Raw genomic sequence first — 19,102 nt, 5'->3', positions numbered from 1 at the left:
TGAAATCGGTCTTGAGGGGCGCAATTCTCTCATATATGGCTAAACTAAATAAAGCCTATGCCTCTTCCTACCTCAGGCTGCACAATCAACTGTCCTCTACTTACTCTGCTTACTGCCACCGCCCTACTGTGTCCAATAAGCATAATTACACTATCGCTAAATTCACTTTAACGAATACTTAACCAATAGGGGCAATAAATCTCTCTACAAGGTCAATTACAAATATCACCGTTTTGGAAACAAAACGGGCAAGCTACTAACTAACATACTGAATGGCACTATGCCATCTGCTATTTTCCATCCCCTACAGAGAGTGGAAGGCTCTCTCACCTCCTCCAGCGCACAGATATTGCAGATCATGACTGATTATTATTCCGCTCTTTACTCTCATACTTCTCCAGCTCCTGCAGCAGATATGCACTCCAACCCTATGTGTGACCCCTTCGTCCCTACGGACTCCTTCCCGCAAATGGATACTGCACTGGGACCTGCACTGATTGGCCCTGTCACTGCTGCAGAAGTCACATCAGTAATTAAATATCTGAAACACGGTAAAACTCCTGGCCCAGATGGGTTTGGGGGTAGTTTCTACAATTCATGCTTCCCCATATACTAGATACGCTGGTGGATGCCTTTAACCATATGTTACGATCTGGCCTCCCCCCTCTACACTTTAATGCAGCCTATGTTAAAGTTCTGCCTAAACCGGGTAGGGATCTCACCAACCCAGGATCTTATAGGCCGATATCGCTATTGGATTTGGACTATAAGATCTTGGTGAAAATACTAGCGGACAGACTTAAAGTGGTACTACCATCTATTATCCACCCGGACCAAACAGGGTTTATTGTGGGCAGACACTCTGTGGTCAATGTGAGGAAGGTCACTGCTGCTGTCCAACATCTCCAACAATCTGTTGACTCCTCTCCACCAGGTATCATTTTATCCCTTGACGCCGAGAAGGCCTTTGACCTGATGCTTTGGCACCACTTATATTCCACCATGGCCCGATTTGGTCTTCCCCCGACTTTTATTTCCTATGTCAAATTGCTGTATTCCACCCCACTTTCACAAATCATCTGCAATGGCCAAATATCATACTATTTCCCCTTGTACAAAGGCACTAGGCAAGGGTGCCCTCTGTCACCCTTGCTCTTTGCCATCGCCATTGAGCCTCTGGCTATTCTACTACGTGACTCAACTGAGTTTCATGGAATCAGGATTGCATCGAATTAATTGAAGGTATCACTGTTCGCAGATGATATGCTCCTATTTATTACTGACCCCCTGACCTCCATTTCCCACATTATGGCATTGATTGATGAATTTGGTAAATCCTCAGGGTATAAAATCAATGTCAATAAATCTGAACTTTTACCAATAGGCAATTACTCGCTAGATCTTGCTTCTTCCCTGATTTTTTCACGCTTTAAAATTAGTACCTCAATGATTCAATATTTGGCTATATCTATCACTAACAAAACTGAGACATTATATAAGGCCAATTTCACCCCGGTGATACAAAAGATAACCACATTAATGTTATCATGGGACGCGCTTCCACTCTCCTTGCTAGGTAGAGCTGCAGTAGTTAAATCAATTATCTTCCCTAAGCTGTTCTACACTATCCAATCGTTACCACATGCTTTGACTAACAGTGATATTTTGCGAATTAATTCCTCTATCTCCTCCTTTCTATGGAAGGGCCAGAGGGCTAGAATTGCGCTCCCCAAGCTAATGCTTCCTCGGTCATTAGGTGGGCTGGGTATACCAGACTTTAAATCTTATACCATGTCAGTATTCTTTCGCTATGCCGGGGACTGGTTGTTGGAAAGATCCACCTACACTGATATGAGTTTGGATCAAGCAGCCCTTTCACATTATTCACCCTCAGCACTGCTGCATCTCCCATCCTCAGCTATACCGAAACATATCTATTCTAATATACTTTTCCATGATACTTACCTCCTATGGATCAGTTTGAATAAGAAATTGAAGAGAGACTTTCGTTTCTCTCCTTTCCTTACCCTTTGGGGCAAGCCCGCTTTCCCGCCTTCAATTTGCAGTCCTCTGCTCCAAGTCTGGAAAAGTAAAGGTATCGCCCTTGTGAGCAAAGTCTTTGACCCAGGGGGCATGGTTTGCACGTTTGCTGACTTACAACGCAGACATCACCTCCCCAACAGCCACTTCTATTTATACCTGCAGGTGAGACATTTTGTTCAGTCATTCCCCTATACTCAACTCACTGACCCTATTACACATGGTTCCCATGTTATCCTGAAAGTTCTACTTCGTAGAACTACGGCACAGTACAAACTCTGTCACTTATACCCTCACTTAGTAGAGGCTAGGATTGATATACCCTTATACTCACTTAATTGCTCACTCAATGGACATTGGATTTGCCCACCATTTCCAGTGTGTCAAATGATCTCCTAGTGCAATACAATAAATACACTAAAGGATTACACTCCGCCTATCTACAGGAAACGCACCTTAGATTTTTCCATAGGGCATATATCTCCCCTGCCCAGCAGAAGTATATGGGGGGTGGGGACACTGGGTCCTGTACTAAATGTACTATGCAAAATGCCAAACTTTTTCACTGTTTCTGGGAATGTTCCAAAATACGTAGGTTTTGGTGTAAATTAGTCTCTTTTCTGAGCGCTATCCTTCATGTGCCCCTTACTCCCGAGCCCGAGGCTTGCCTTTTGCTCCACTTTCGCGAATGGCAGTTTGGAAAGCACTCTCCTCGTTGCATACCTCTTATTGTCCTCATACTGACTCTCGCCAAGAAATTGATACTAATACACTGGACCAAGAAATCTGCACCCACGCTTCAGGAACTGAAGGTTCGACTTCTAATGTAATTGTACTTTGATATGCGCTCTCTCTTGCTGAACGAAGTCTTTTCACTGAGGACTTTCCACAACAAATGGGACATATATTCTTACCCTGGATGCTGATTCCGTAAATGCTATTTCATCTTATTTTGGTACTCGTGACTGGTCGAAAGTGAAAACCTGTCTTGCTCCTTAGATTATCCTCTTCAGCTTCCGCTACCTGAATGTGGTTTATTTGTCTTAGAAAATGTTATCACGTTATTTGACCTTCCTGCTCTAGGATCCCCATACATGTTTGCAGATATGTGAAATGGTACCCATGAACGTTCTTTCTTTTATCTTTCTTCTATCTCCCTTTCCCTTCTACCTACCCGTGTCTTATTCCTCTTTGTGTGTGTCTCGTTTGTGTTTGTCTGTCAGAATCCGTTTGGATTTCCCATTTTGAGAACATATTAGCAGGGACTGATGTTCACGGTATAATAGTAAGTTTAATAAAGCAGTGTACAACTGTAAACAATAAATATCAACCAGGAATAACTAGAGAACACAAAAAGAAAGGGAGAACTGAGGGGACATGGAATGCCAGGAGACTGAGTACTTGAAAACGGTGTAGATTGTGGAAATACTAGAGACACTGTGGACTGTGAAGGCACTTTGCAATAGGATTGTTCAGTAGTGGATATTGCACCATAGCAGGATGCACTGTAGTTGGATCACAGGATAGCACTGGTAGAATATGCACTGTAGCAGGATGACAGGATTGCACTGTGGTAGAGTATGCACGTACCAGGATTGCACTGTAGCTGGATCACAGGATAGCACTGGTAGAATATGCACTGTAGCAGGATGACAGGATTGCACTGTGGTAGAGTATGCACGTACCAGGATTGCACTGTAGCTGGATCACAGGATAGCACTGGTAGAATATGCACTGTAGCAGGATGACAGGATTGCACTGTGGTAGAGTATGCACGTACCAGGATTGCACTGCAGCTGAATCACAGAATAGCACTGGTAGAATATGCACTGTAGCAGGATGACAGGATTGCACTGTGGTAGAGTATGCATGTACCAGGATTGCACTGTAGCTGGATCACAGGATAGCACTGGTAGAATATGCACTGTAGCAGGATGACAAGATTGCACTGTGGTAGAGTAGGCATGTACCAGGATTGCACTGTAGCTGGATCACAGAATAGCACTGGTAGAATATGCACTGTAGCAGGATGACAGGATTACACTGTGGTAGAGTATGCACGTACCAGGATTGCACTGCAGCTGGATCACAGAATAGCACTGGTAGAATATGCACTGTAGCAGGATGACAGGATTGCACTGTGGTACAGTATGCACGTACCAGGATTGCACTGTAGCTGGATCACAGGATAGCACTGGTAGAATATGCACTGTAGCAGGATGACAGGATTGCACTGTGGTAGAGTCTGGCAGTTCTATGGACGATTTAGTAGTAGAGACCAGCATAACCAGGACCAGGAGCTGAAACAACTTTGACACGATAAACTGGCAACAGGGAGCCTGTGTGGCTGGCCTAAGTAGTGAGTTCAGGTTCTGCTCACAGCTGTGGTAACAGCTAATTACCAAGCTGCAGATATAGAGCAGAGAGTGCTGAGCACCAGAGCAGAGAGCGCCACCGCAGGCATGGAGGAGAAACTGCATGGATTGTGACATTGTCCTTATTATATCTTATTACTAAAATGGTCAGAAATGTAATGTTTACTCTGATTTATTGAATTTTGTCATCAGTTGTACTCCTGACTGTGAGTGTACCTGCCCCATTGAAAAAACTTCAATAAAATGTTATAATAAAAAAAAGAAAACAAATGGAAATCTTCCACAGTCCAATTGAAAATATCGAGGAAGTATTACAAATAGACACCTGTCACTTCATATAATATAGAAGCTACACTAATGAATTACGCATTATTAGAGAGATTTATCCACTATCAACCAATCAGAAGCAGATAGATAGTTATGCTGATCATTATCATTACTGTATATCATTGCACCAGCTCTCCAGCACCTGCAAGATGGGTGCTTACAGGGGTTGGAATGGATATCCCGGCAGTCCGGATACCGACGGTCAGAAAACTGACCGTAGCATCCTGTTCATCAAAATCCCGACAGGGAAGGTACGTACACTTACCTTCCCCCACTGGCCCCATAATCCTTCCTGTTTTCAGCCTAAACCTAACCCCCCTCCCCCCGCTGCCTAACCCTAACCCTCCCCGGTGGTGCCTAACCCTAACCCCCTTCTCCGCAGCTTAAACCTAACCCTCCCTCTACCCGCAGCCTAGCACTAATACTTTCCGAGGGTGTCTAACCCTCACCCCCCCTCCCTGCATCCTAATCCTAAACTCCCCAGGCACCAGCCTATCCCTAACTCTCCCCCCACAGCCTAAACCTTACACCCCCATCCCCGCTGTGGCTTACTTCTCCAGTGGCCCGGCAGTATAGCGATTGGATCCCTGGTGTCAGGATGCCGGCGCCGGGATTGTAATTACTCTCAAAATTTTTATGGCAGCATTCCATTATATGACGGGATTCCTGCATCGGTATTTTGAAAGCCGCTATTCTGACCACTGGGATCCTAACCTGATTCTGCTTACAGATGTACAAGCATTTGCATCCAGGTCTACCTGAATTGAATTATGTGAACACTGTATTCAAAACTACAGTATTCATTCCATGTCCTTCAGCCTTTCCAGTCATAAAGAGTCATGTGGGGAAATGTAATAGAGTGTGAGAATCAGAAAGTGAGAGATTTTGGTAAAATTCTCCTGTTTTTTAAAGTGGCAACCGTTTAGATGGCAAAATCAACCTGGTTTTGCCATGTAAATGATTGTCACTTTAAAAAAAAACAGGAGCATTTTACCAAAACTCTCACTTTCTGATTCTCACACTCTATTACATTTCTCCCATGGATGTAAGAGGTGACACAATGTGGAAATGGACTTACTGTATTATGTACAAGTGTTTTTGGTGTGCATGCACAGTAAGTACAGACATAGAACTGTATATAAATATTCCAGACATACATCCAACTGTATCTAAGCCCTTCAGTGTTAAGTACAGTATGCCATATAGTCATTAATAACCTTTAAAAGTCTACTTAACGTTAATGAGAGTTCACAGCATTTGGACTATCTAATACCCATTGAAAATTAGCCCACAGTAAGAAAAAAAAAATGAATGTTCATATTATAGGCGGGAGTACTATTTTTTAATCCATCTGCAATACATGTTCATGTACAGTTGTGTGCGATATGATATAATTCTTGATTCTAAGGTGCATCCAAAAAGAATAATTAAGACGGTTGCTTGGAGTGCAAAGATCTTATTACTTACAGTATTTACCATGTTTTTTTTTCCAGCCTCCACACTCTGAGATCCAGCTGCACTGTGGATTTTACAAGATCACACTCCCTTGAATGACAATAGATAAGAGGGTAGGTTTAATTATTTAAATTAATGTTGGTGCACCTTGTGCCTTTTTGTTCCTTATGACCTCTTTCCCTCCTTGTCAGTCATAGACTGGAAATGTGGGGCTGTGCTGTGATGCAATTTTATCACAGCATGACACTGCACTAATAAGCAAAAGGCATTGTAGGGCACTGACCTGTCAGTTATTTGTGTGTGAAAGGCCACTAGTGTATAACATGCATCTATGTTTTTCATTCTTTATAAAAGTATATTGAAAAAAATGCATTCTTCCAGGAAAATATCAGTAATCATATATAAGTGTGGATCAGTGATGTGATGACGATAAGTATGTAGTGAAACAGAAGCCAATTTTAAAGTACAATTAACTAAACATATTCTATTTATACTTTATTGCAACCTTTAGAAAAACATTGTTGACAAATATTTTATTAAAAGTACATGTACATTTAACCTGTACTGTATATCATATGGGTATGGATATCTAGGTCGACCAGGAAAAGGTCAACCCCAAAAGGTTGAGTGGCGAAAGGTCAGCATGACAAAAAGGATGACATAGAAAAGGTTGACACAGGAAAAGGTTGACACAAAGTTGTTGTTTTTTAAAATGGTGTCATTTACTCCGTAAAGTGATAGAAACCCAAATTGATGCACCAATAAGATTAAAAAAAATTGTACAAAAGCCATGTCGACCGTTTCCTGTGTTAACCATTGACATGTTGACCCTTTGTCAATGATGACCTTTTGACAATGAAGACCTACTGCCGCATGACCATTAATGGTCAACCTATTGAATGTTGGCCTTATCCAGGTCGTCCTAGCATCCCAATAACTATCATAAAGGTACTGTACGTATAAAAAGGCAGTTTAATAATCAATACATGGGTAAGGTAAGTTGTTTGACCTAACATTACAGATTGATACACTGATAATAAGGAATAGTTTAATGTACAGGGTTTTAAAGTTTATATACCACTGGGATTAAAGAGAAGTGTGTAACCTTGCATTGGATTTGATACCTTACAATATATTTAAAAAGTGAATTGTTTTATATTTTGTTTTTTTTTCTTGGCTCACGAGTGAACAGTGCATACAGATTTTCTATATCCAATAACATAACTGGCAGAAAAAAAACAAATCATTAAATCCCTGGTACTGCAGGTTAAACATTACAACATGCAGCCAGTTTAACATTATGCAAGAATCAATCAGTCCTGTGAAAAGTAACACAGACGTTTAAGCTGCAAGTTTAGTTTTTCCTCCATACTGTACATCCATCATTTATTATTCATGCACATTCTAAATACATTAGAATAGAAAGTCTGTATTTCCATTCAATTCATCTAATGCCTTTATAGTTGAGACATTTTTGATAGACTGACATTTTTATTACCACATTTTTATTCGCATTAAATTTATTTATATTGGTTTGCAGCAGAGATATGTTTACAATGCTGTGTTTCTTAGTAAAGCACTGTAGAATGTTGTCAATCCCCAGCATAGGAGACAAAGCACTGTGATACAAAAAAACTGCCTGAATTGTAGCATCAACATGCAAGTCTCTGCAGTCAGAATGAAAGGGAAACAGGGCAAGAAAGTAAAATAAATCGTGTCAGGGGAGCTCTGAATTTAACAATAGGAAAAATTGTTGTGTTTTTTTTTTTTTTAGGAGTAAGGAATAATGTTTGCACTCATTCAATTACTGTCTTAAGAATGTACATGTGTATACATACAGTGACTAAGGGAAAAATATATCATAATTCGCAATGCTAACCTGTCAATTTCATCTCTTACACATTTCTAGTGATAAGAAGTTATTATCTATGGGAATTTATCAAGAAATCTAATGTAGAATAAGACAGAGCATCCAATTAGATATCCAACAAAGAGCTTACTTTGTAATGATAATTTTCTCTATAACTATATATCTGGAGTCTGACTCAGCCATGTATGCGTATTGAAACATTACTGAGTGGAGGTAGAGGAGAAGCGTGCAGCCTGACTTTACAGTATACTATATGTCCATCTATGTCCATCTCCAAAGAGTACACATACTGTAGTGGCTGGTTTTGAGTTGGGAACAAAGGGGGAAAAAAAGTAACCTTCCACATAACACAAATCATATTTTAACGTGTGGGGTGCAAGCAGGGGCATTTCTAGAGAGGAGGAGGCCCGTGTGCAGGATCCGTCTGGGCCCCTTTCTCACTAGCCGGCAGTGCTGTAGCTCTGTGCACTAGGGTCCCTAGTGGACCCTAGCACTGTCCCAGAGTGTACACGCATGCGCAGATCTCCGGGGAAATAACGCAGTGGGCATTTTCCCAGTGATTTTCCTACTGCGTGTGCACAAAACACCGGGAATATGGCACAGAACCATTTTCACAGTTATTCCTTCTGCTGTACTGCTGGACTCCGGAGGGTAAGTATTAAAAATAATGGGTGCAGGGTGTGCGGTGTGGGCCCCCCCTGGACCCTGGGGGCCTGCGTGCACCACACACTGCACCCATTATAAATATGCCAGTGGGTGCAAGTACATGTATTTATTTTTTCATATAGGGGAAATATTGGCTGCTTTTGGATGTAGCCCACAAGATCTGGGCAGCTTTATTTTTGCACTGAAATGTATATTTTATTTTGTACAAACCTATCTCAAATCTAGATCTCTCTGCACATTTTCAGTTGACGGCCCCACCTGTGGTTACTTGTTTTCTTTGTGCCGTTTTTTTGCAGAGCAAGTCACTGGTTATACTTTTTTTTGACAATTGTTTACAATAACATAGAATAATATTGGGGGTCATTCCGAGTTGTTCGCTCGCAAGCTGCTTTTAGCAGCTTTGCACACGCTAAGCCGCCGCCTGCTGGGAGTGAATCTTAGCTTATCAAAATTGCGAACGAAAGATTAGCAGAATTGCGAATAGACACTTCTTAGCAGTTTCTGAGTAGCTCCAGACTTACTCGGCATCTGCAATCAGTTCAGTCAGTTTCGTTCCTGGTTTGACGTCACAAACACACCCAGCGTTCGCCCAGACACTCCTCCGTTTCTCCAGCCACTCCCGCGTTTTTCCCAGAAACTGTAGCGTTTTTTCACACACACCCATAAAACGGCCAGTTTCCGCCCAGAAACACCCACTTCCTGTCAATCACATTACGATCACCAGAACGAAGAAAAAACCTCGTAATGCCGTGAGTAAAATACCTAACTGCATAGCAAATTTACTTGGCGCAGTCGCTCTGCGGACATTGCGCATGCGCATTAGCGACTAATCGCTCCATTGCAAAAAAAAATAACGAGCGAACAACTCGGAATGACCCCCCTTGTCTTATCCTCTTTAACTTTGAATTGATAAGGCATTTCCCTTTGAACTGGATTCATCAGCAAACTCTCTTCAATCTTTCTCTTTTCTTAGTGTCCAGCAACCTGGTAAAATGACACTATTTTATATATGCTTTCATAATAGTAGGCAATAGATTACATCTCATGTGGGAAAAATGATCCTATGGGATAATGTCACATTATTATATTCAAGCAAATGAAGTATAAAAACATTTAAAAATAACTGAGATCATCTGCCATCTACAAAAGCAGGTAACAAGCAAGGTTACCACTTATATTCCATTATGCATGGGGAACATGGGGTTAAAAGACACATTGGGCACATCTATATACCACAACTATTCCACAACTGCTGTATGTGGACTGTAATTATTAATGTTTACAATGGGCTGGATCACCTGGCAACCTGTCTTGTCGCAACCTGTCTTGTCATAAGCTCCATGTACACATTAATATGTTATTACATGAACATTTATTCTTACTAAAGGCAGCTTTTCAAATTACTCACTATCAGTGCTTTTGCCAGAATACTATAAAGTGCAAAACCAGATGCATTCTGTATTGAAGATGGAGAGAAATAATGCACATACTCCATGTTAGAGCCACCAGAATGGCTTAATTTCCTTCCCAAGTTGGCTGCAAAACCTTGTACTGCATGGCTCCATCTTTTTACTGTATTAGAGTGGCACAGTGGAAGAGAGGTGTCTTCCACTTAGCTCCATGAGACTTGTGATTATCTTCTACAGTCAGTGGCGTAAGTTCGTCCCAGTCGCCCGGAGGCATGATAAATGTTGGTGCCCCCCTACATATACACACACATACCATATGTAGCTATCCGGCACTAAGGGTGAACAGTAGCAGCGTGCTCAGGTACCTTTCCCAATAGTAATATACATACACATAGAAAGTGGACGCACTCCAAGTCAGTCATTACAATAAAACAGACACCAGCATAACTTTATAGTACACCTACAGTGCTCCCTCACCCGCCAGCGGGTCTCGATGGAGATGCTTTGGCGCAGCAGTGTGCCGATATAACTAGTGTTCACTCTAGGATTTTTTTAGGGCAGGGTGCTGATCACGGGGAGGGCACATTTTTCCATTCGGGAGGGCACATTTTTAAGTTAGATGGGCAAACTTAGGTACATACTATAATGCTTGGTGCTCCCATTGCTATAGGCCAAAACATGGACAGTGCGCGCCGAAGGCGCGCCGCAAAAATCTAGGGGCGTTGTTTTGTGGGGAAGGGGCGTGGCCACATAATAGTGGCAATTCACATTACACCACACGGTAGTGCACCTAATACACATTGCACCAGGTAGAACCTCCTATAGACACGGCAGAGCACGTTATACATATTGCGCCAGATAGAGCACATTATACACACTGCACCAGGTAGAGAGCACTGAGGCACACTGCACCAGGTACAGAGCACTGAGGCACACTGCACCAGGTAGAGAGCACTGAGGCACACTGCACCAGGTAGAGAGCACTGAGGCACACTGCACCAGGTAGAGAGCACTGAGGCACACTGCACCAGGTAGAGAGCACTGAGGCACACTGCACCAGGTAGAGAGCACTGAGGCACACTGCACCAGGTAGAGAGCACTGAGGCACACTGCACCAGGCAGAGAGCACTGAGGCACACTGCACCAGGTAGAGAGCACTGAGGCACACTGCACCAGGTAGAGAGCACTGAGGCACACTGCACCAGGTAGAGAGCACTGAGGCACACTGCACCAGGTAGAGAGCACTGAGATTGATGTTTACAGCTGCAAAATACTTACAAGGTTAATTTAGCCCAGGGGGACTCTCATGTGCTTACCGGGTCCGGCGGCGCGCGGCTGGGTCAAGCGGCGTGGCGGGGTCCGGCCTGCAGCAAACGGCAGGACGCACAAAAACGGGCAGGGCGGGATTCAGCTGTCTAAGGGGCAGGGCGCAGCGCCCTGTGAAAGACACCTAGCGTGAACACTAGATATATATAAAAAAACACACAAACGCCTCATTCACTTAAACACACACGCCGCTTTCACACACACACCTCCTTTACTTAAAAACACACATGCTGCTTTCACACACACACACCTCCTTTACTTAAAAACACACACGCCGCTTTTACTTAAACACCCACACATGCCTTTCACTTACACACACACACACACACACACACACACACACACACCTCTCACACACGTGCCTCTCACTTACATACACATGTCTCTCACACACACACATGCCTCTCACTTACACATGTCTCTCACTTACATACACACATGCCTCTCACTTACACATGTCTCTCACTTACATACACACATGCCTCTCACTTACACACATACATGCCTCTCACTTACACACACACACATGCCTCCCACTTACACATACATACATACATACATGCCTCTCACTTACACACACACACATGCTTCCCACTTACACACACATACATGCCTCTCACTTACACACACATACATGCCTCTCACTTACACACACACACATACATACATGCCTCTCACACACATGCCACTCACATCACTCACTCACACACACACACACACACACACACACATGCCTTTTTTACTTGAACGCACAACTTTCCTTAAAAACACACCCACACCTCACTTAAAAACAAGCACACACAAAACACAGTGCTTCCCCCCAAATCCACCTCTCCCCCACCCCCCACACAGTGCCTACCTTTGTCTATCATCAGGCTCACGGAGCACGGAGGAGCAGAGAGCTTCCCTCGGCTGGCTTACTTAACTAGAAGGGCCCGGGAGGAGCTGTGCTCTGGAGCTCCCCCTAACTGCAGCCAGTGCCAGCTCTCTGTAAATACAGGAGGCAGCTTCCGTGTCACTGACACAGCTCCTCCGTCTGCAATAGCAGCGCGGTCCTCAGGCAGCGGGAGACAGTGGAGGAGATGTGCCCCCTTGCGGTCAGGAGCCCGGCGGCAGCCGACTCCACTGCCTCCCACAGTTCCGCCACTGTCTACAGTATATACGACCCTCCAGAGATGCTGCCCCAATATCCACTATCCTCATACAGTCACCAGCTGGTAAGCTGTATGCCTTGCTCCACTCTATGACCAGTGGATGCAGGGCCACTGCAAGGTCTCTCTGCACCCTAGGCAGAGCTTCAGCCTTGTGCCACCTAACCTGCAAACCCCACCGCCATCATCCCTCCGAGGGGAGATGCAGGTGGCCACTAGATGGATTGGGGTAAATTGCATCATTATACAAATATAGGGACAAGTGGGGATATTTAATTGTATGTGCATGCATACATATACTATATACACACATACATATATTTGTATTCTCCTTATTGTGTTCAATCCACGTATCTGTAAGTTCATTACTGACCTCACTCCTCCATATGTACTGTATTGTGCCACAGTGACTGTGTTTTTCCTATTATGCTGTTTACAAGTTCAAACCACCCTTTGGGCTGTAAGCTCTGTACTGTCTATGGTCCCGCAAAAACCCCCATGGGTTACTTCCCTAAAAGTTATTTCCTTGTTTTCCTTTATAATTGGCATGGTTCCTTTTGCAGGCGCAAGCAGCATTACAGCAACGCTGCTGGGTGCAGAAATGTAGTTGTGTGCTGCTTGCTGCTGGAGAGCCGGGATCCAGGGGCCTGGAGGAGGTGCATCAGAGCTATGACGAACTGCCGTGGGTTTGCCTCTCGGTAGCCATAGTTGCAGCTGCCTCATATGTTCCTTCACATGTTACACAAATCAGCATGGAGGAGGCGCTGAGATACTGGGCCAGATGCATTAAGCCTTGAAAAGTGATCAATTTCACGGTGATAAAGTACCAACAAATCAGCTCCTAACTGGCATTTTTCAAACCCGGCCTGTAACATTGTAGTTAGGAGCTGATTGGCTGGTACTTTATCATGGTGAAATGTATCACTTTTCAAAGTTTAGTACATCTCCCCCTCTATGTGGTACAGCCTGATAGTGGCGGGTGCACCTGAATAGACCTGCAACCCACTGGTTAAGTACTGGCCTGTTTGTTGTCTCTGGGCACCCACTGGTGTGTTCATACATTTCCACCTGTGCACACATACTCTATTACAACATTTTCAATTCATAGCATTGCTGTTTTAAATACTGCATGCTTTGAAATGCCACCATTTACTAAATAAGCCACCTGGTGCCAAATGTGTTACAGCTTACTGACAAGCATATATGAGTCTCCGTGTAGGTATATCTTACTTTCAAAATTTGCATACACCCTTTACTGTACTTGGTCTGACTGCAATTGCACATCTCTTCCCTCCCACAACCTTCCTATACAAATATTAAGAACAAATCTGCCTATGGATGTGTGCCCAGTACAAATTTTCATATTTTATGTTTGCCCAACTTGGTCTTAACCTTTGGTGTACAAACATTAGTGGATAAAAGGTTTCCGTTGTTTTGCTTTCACTGTTACTGTATATCGTCATCACATATTTACATATAAAAGTGTGAGGTGTGTATGTGTATGGTAACACTACCAGGGCCAGCGACGGGGTGGTGGTTAAAGGGGACACCTGTACTGGGCTCCAAGGATCACAGGGGCCCCAAGGATATGCCACTTACTGCCCGGCTGTGATGTGAGCCATCTTGTCCAAATAGGGCAGCGAGCTATAGGCTGTGTTGGCGCAGCCTCAGAGTGACAGGAGCCTCTCACACGTTTAATGGCTGTGCGGCATGAGTGTGTGACCGCTGTACCTGGTCCACCTCTGTTGAAGGCAGTTATGGGACATCAAAAACACAACAATATTACAGCACACAGGAATTGAATATATTCAATTTATTTAAAACATATATAAAAAAAAATATATATATATATATATATATATATATATATTAATTTTTCATAAAGTAAACATATGAAACAGTAAATTACAACACCGGCCGGTAATTTTTTCCACACTAAGAAATTAATAACATGGATTATATATCAAGCAGAGAATGTAGCAGAGATGGCTCCTTTCTAGTTTAATTTCATTTGCTACTTTCTAGCTTGTTTAAATATGTATCAGCAGTGTGTCGATTTAGTATCAACTGATTTCACATGAGCTACTCCCAAGGCTACATTAATTGCTATACATAAGCCTATAATCTGATATAATCAAAGTAAAAACAAAATTATTCTTCCTGGTGAAAAACCACAATTTAAAAGTCAGTTTTATAGGTACCAAGAAGATATTGCATTTAAATTCAGTATCCACAAGGGAATAGAGGCCACAATAATGCAGTATTATAGATACTTAATATTTCCTTTTAGTATCCAGTATCCATAAAGGAATCCAATATACACAGTCAACATGTGGATTAGTCTGGCCAGATTTATTATATATAATGTTCTCACCACTCAATAAGCTTTTCAACTGTAAAGCAATGGTCCTCCCTGGCTGCTGATGCTATTAACCTTATGTTTGCAGACTTCTCTGGGGACTGTTGGTAATAAATCACCCTCCACACTTTTCAGCTGTAGAGCAATAGTCCTGCTGGTACTGGTAAAAGACTATTTTGGTTACTCCCAGCGCTATTAAACAAAGGACACTGATACGGATATCAATAAAAAGTTTGGACAGTATTTATTTTCTATATAAAAAATAATAAAACAATCTCAGAGTAACTGATAATGAAGTATAGTAATGAAGGAATCTCTAAATGTCTGAAATCTAAAAAAAAAAATTCATAATGGTAAATGTTTATTAAGATGTGATCTATAATCATACTTGCCTACCTGACCCTCTCCATGAGGGAGAAAATGCTCTGTTCCTGGACTTTCCTGGTAATGTATGATTGCCATCACCTGTGGTGAGCTAGTTAATTGATAAGAAAGGTGTTTCACTACAGGTGATGGCAATCATACATTACTGGGAAAGTCCAGGAACAGAGCATTTTCTCCCTCATGGAGAGGGTCAGGTAGGCAAGTATGTCTATAATCAATGCGAGATATTTGTCATATTTGATAAAGGATAATCCCACATCAATTCATGATTAATATAAGGAAGAATATGTTAAAAAATTATTGTATGTAAATGAATTCCTAATACCGGTATACATACATAACACAAAACAAACATAAAAATAAATTGATAGCAAGAAAAAGGATAAAGAAGGAAATCCTTTTATGTTGGTAGAGATGCTTATGCGGTTTATTCTACCAAACAAAGGCAGTGAGATGCTCAATGGTTGTAACTTCTATTAGATACTGTGTCCAAAATAAAGATTTCTTTAAAAAATATCCAGTTACTGATACATACATACATAACAGTCTCTCCAGCCAGGTTCTCTAAGCAGTGAAAAACGGTATTTATTATCATGGATGGAATCCAGGAATGCACTCACCGCTATTTTTAAGCCATACTCGAGGTCCGTGTGCCACTGTGAAAGTCTCATGTGTCTCAGTGTGAAGAGAAGACGGGTGTCTGCCGGCAGACAAGTAGAATCCACAACGGTGGTCAGCGTTCAATAGCGTGTATCCAATCCGTTGTGCGTCGATCGACGCGTTTCGCCTGTACACCACAGGCTTCGTCAGGATGCCAGATGATCCATAGCTCCGTCTTCTTATTCCTCCTTCTGCCCTCACTTGTGGTTACTGAGTGCATTCCTGATTCCATCCATGATAATAACTACCGTTTTTTACTGCTTAGAGAGCCTGGCTGGAGAGACTGTTATATCTATGATTGACTAGCACTGCCTGAATTATTATTCAAGACTTGGCTGGAAAGACTGCACTTTGGACTCTGTATCAGTAACTAGATATTTTTTAAAGAAATCTTTATTTTGGACACAGTATCTAATAGTAGTTACAACCATTGAGCCTCTCACTGCCTTTGTTTGGTAGAATAAACCGCATAAGCGTCTCTACCAACATAAAAGGATTTCCCTCTTTATCCTTTTTCTTTCTATCAATTTATTTTTATGTTTGTCTTGTGTTATGTATGTATACCGGTATTAGGAATTCATTTACATACAATAATTTTTTAACATATTCTTCCTTGTATTAATCATGAATTGATGTGGGATTATCCTTTATCAAATATGACAAATATCTCGCATTGATTATAGATCACATCTTAATAAACATTTACCATTATTAATTATTTTTTTTTAGATTTCAGACATTTAGAGATTCCTTCATTACTATACTTCAATATCAGATACTCTGAGATTGTTTTATTATTTTTTATATAGAAAAATAAATACTGTCAAAACTTTTTATTGATATCCGTATCAGTGTCCTTTGTTTAATAGCGCTGGGAGTAACCAAAATAGTCTTTCTCCAGATTCTATAGGGCTAGTGGAAACCCACATCTCCTTAGCTGCTTTTTAAACATTAGGTGTTAGCGCAGTCCTCACCACACACTCTTTGTACTTGGCTGGTACTGGTAGCCTTACGTAGCAGACTTCTCTGGGGGACTGTTGATGAGTAATCTGCGTGTCGTTATGGGACATGGCAGCAGCTCAACTGACCAGGATTCCCATGCCCTGCGCCTGTCTCTTCTTTCTGGGGTCAGCTGTATGATGTTGAGGTCTGGGTACTGGGGAGTACAGGGCAGGTGAGTCTATCCCAAGGGTGACTGAGTCATTGGGGAGAGACTGTGAGGTGTGTGGGAGGAAGGAGATAGGGAGACACAGGGAGACACATACTGTGTTGTGTGCAGGGCCAGCACCAGGGGGGTCAAAGGGGACACCTGTACCGGGCTCCAAGGATCAAAGGGACCAGACGGATATGCCACTTAGTGCCCAGCATGAATGTGAGCCATCTTGTCCAAATAAGGCAGCGTGCTGAAGGTGATGTAGGTGCATTCCATGAGTGGCAGGAGCCACTGACATACAGTGACTGTGTGTCATGAGTGTGCGGGTACAGCTCTGTTGCAGGCAGTTATAGGACATGACAACAGCTCTGCTGGCCCAGATTTCCATGCCCTGCGCTGACCTCTTCTGGTACGGTGCCAGAGTCACATGGTTCCTGCGTGTGTCCGGGTCTGGATACTGGGAGTGCAGCACAGGTGAGACTACCCCCAGGGTAAGAGTAGCTAGGTGAGGAGATACAGGGCTTTGGGATGGGGTGGGGGAGCTGGGAATGCAGCATGGAGTCATTGGGGAGAATCAGATTGTGGGGTGTTTGAGAGTAAGGAGAGATAAACATATTTATATGTGTATGGATAAATGAATATATATTTAATTCTTAACAGTTTCTTATATAGCGCAGCAAATTCCATTGTGCTTTAATATATATATATATATATATATATATATATATTATCATGAACCAGCTTTATTGGCTGAATGATCCTTCATAGAAATTTACTGAGGTCTCTCTAACAAAATTCTTTATGTGTCAATGTTTTTAATTATGGATCTAAGATTTCTAAAAGTAGAATGAATGGCTTGATCTATCCATAGTAATTTAGTATATTATGTTATCCTTCGGAATCTATTACATTATGCTATCTATATGATGATTTGTATGGTTTGATGCTTATTACAAACTGCCTCATATAGTATTACGTTGCACACTTTTCAATTAAAACTTATATATGTATATGTGTATGTCCATACCGACATAGATAGATTTTACTTAAATGGATTTCTGTTTTATTTGAGATCTTATTATTATGCCCAAATTTATGTCCTTTTTTTTTATTGTATGTCTTTATAATTGTATGTTTTTTCCAGCTGTACAGATCACCCCTCTGAAGAAGTCCTTTTAGGACGAAATGCGTCAGAGTTGTGAAGAGCAATACCCCACTGTTGCCATCTGCTGACATATAATTATGTTCAATCTTAAGTGTTTGTGAAAAATGGTTTGCTGATCTATCAATGTTGAATTGAGCATATTTTATTAAAAAAAATTCTACTGAGACATATTGACTATCTGTATGGATTGCTGGTCTATTAGAAAGCAATTAAGCGCCCATTGATTCATTTGGAGGTGATATATATATATATATATAAACTAACAGTGTCTACACTTAAAGGATATATATATGAAGAATGATGCAATACGTAATTCTAAAAAATGGAGGGGTATTTATTATAAAACAGACATTTTGATAAAAATACAAAAAAGGTTGGATGGAATAAAAAAGGGTGGTTTTGATTGATTAAAACATAAATTCAGGCTGATTATCACATAAAAAATATAAAAACATATCTGGAACAATAAAGATATAAAAATATATTTCAGATAAGAGAAAGGTGCTTATCTTAAAAATGGAGGGTCAACTAAGGTATACCCAACGCGTTTCGTCCGTCTGACTTCATCACTGCCTATTTTCTGGGGTCAGCTGACACCTTTTACCCTTAAAGGAGTGTCTACACCCCTGGTTATATTATATATTTTTTAAAACTGTATAGTTGGCCTATACACCTATACTTGTGGCGCCATACTCCCACTACTCTATATATATATATATATATATATATATATATATATATGATATAATCTTAGGGGACCCC

General features: G+C 41.7%; 1 long non-coding RNA gene across 1 annotated transcript in view; it reads left to right on the top strand.

Moving 5' to 3' along the window:
• Positions 1–18,470, top strand: part of LOC135057609 (uncharacterized) — a 41,823-nt gene extending 23,353 nt beyond the window's left edge. The window contains exons 2-3 of the long non-coding RNA XR_010244240.1: positions 6,236–6,310; positions 18,320–18,470. This is a non-coding gene — a long non-coding RNA (uncharacterized LOC135057609). The remainder of the gene's footprint in view (positions 1–6,235; positions 6,311–18,319) is intronic.
• Positions 18,471–19,102: the final 632 nt, after the last annotated feature.

This window comes from Pseudophryne corroboree, chromosome 3 (assembly GCF_028390025.1).
Source record: "Pseudophryne corroboree isolate aPseCor3 chromosome 3, aPseCor3.hap2, whole genome shotgun sequence".
NCBI lineage: Eukaryota > Metazoa > Chordata > Amphibia > Anura > Myobatrachidae > Pseudophryne > Pseudophryne corroboree.
The sequence above is the reverse complement of the archived record's forward strand: the minus strand, read 5'-3'. Positions and strand labels throughout refer to the sequence as shown.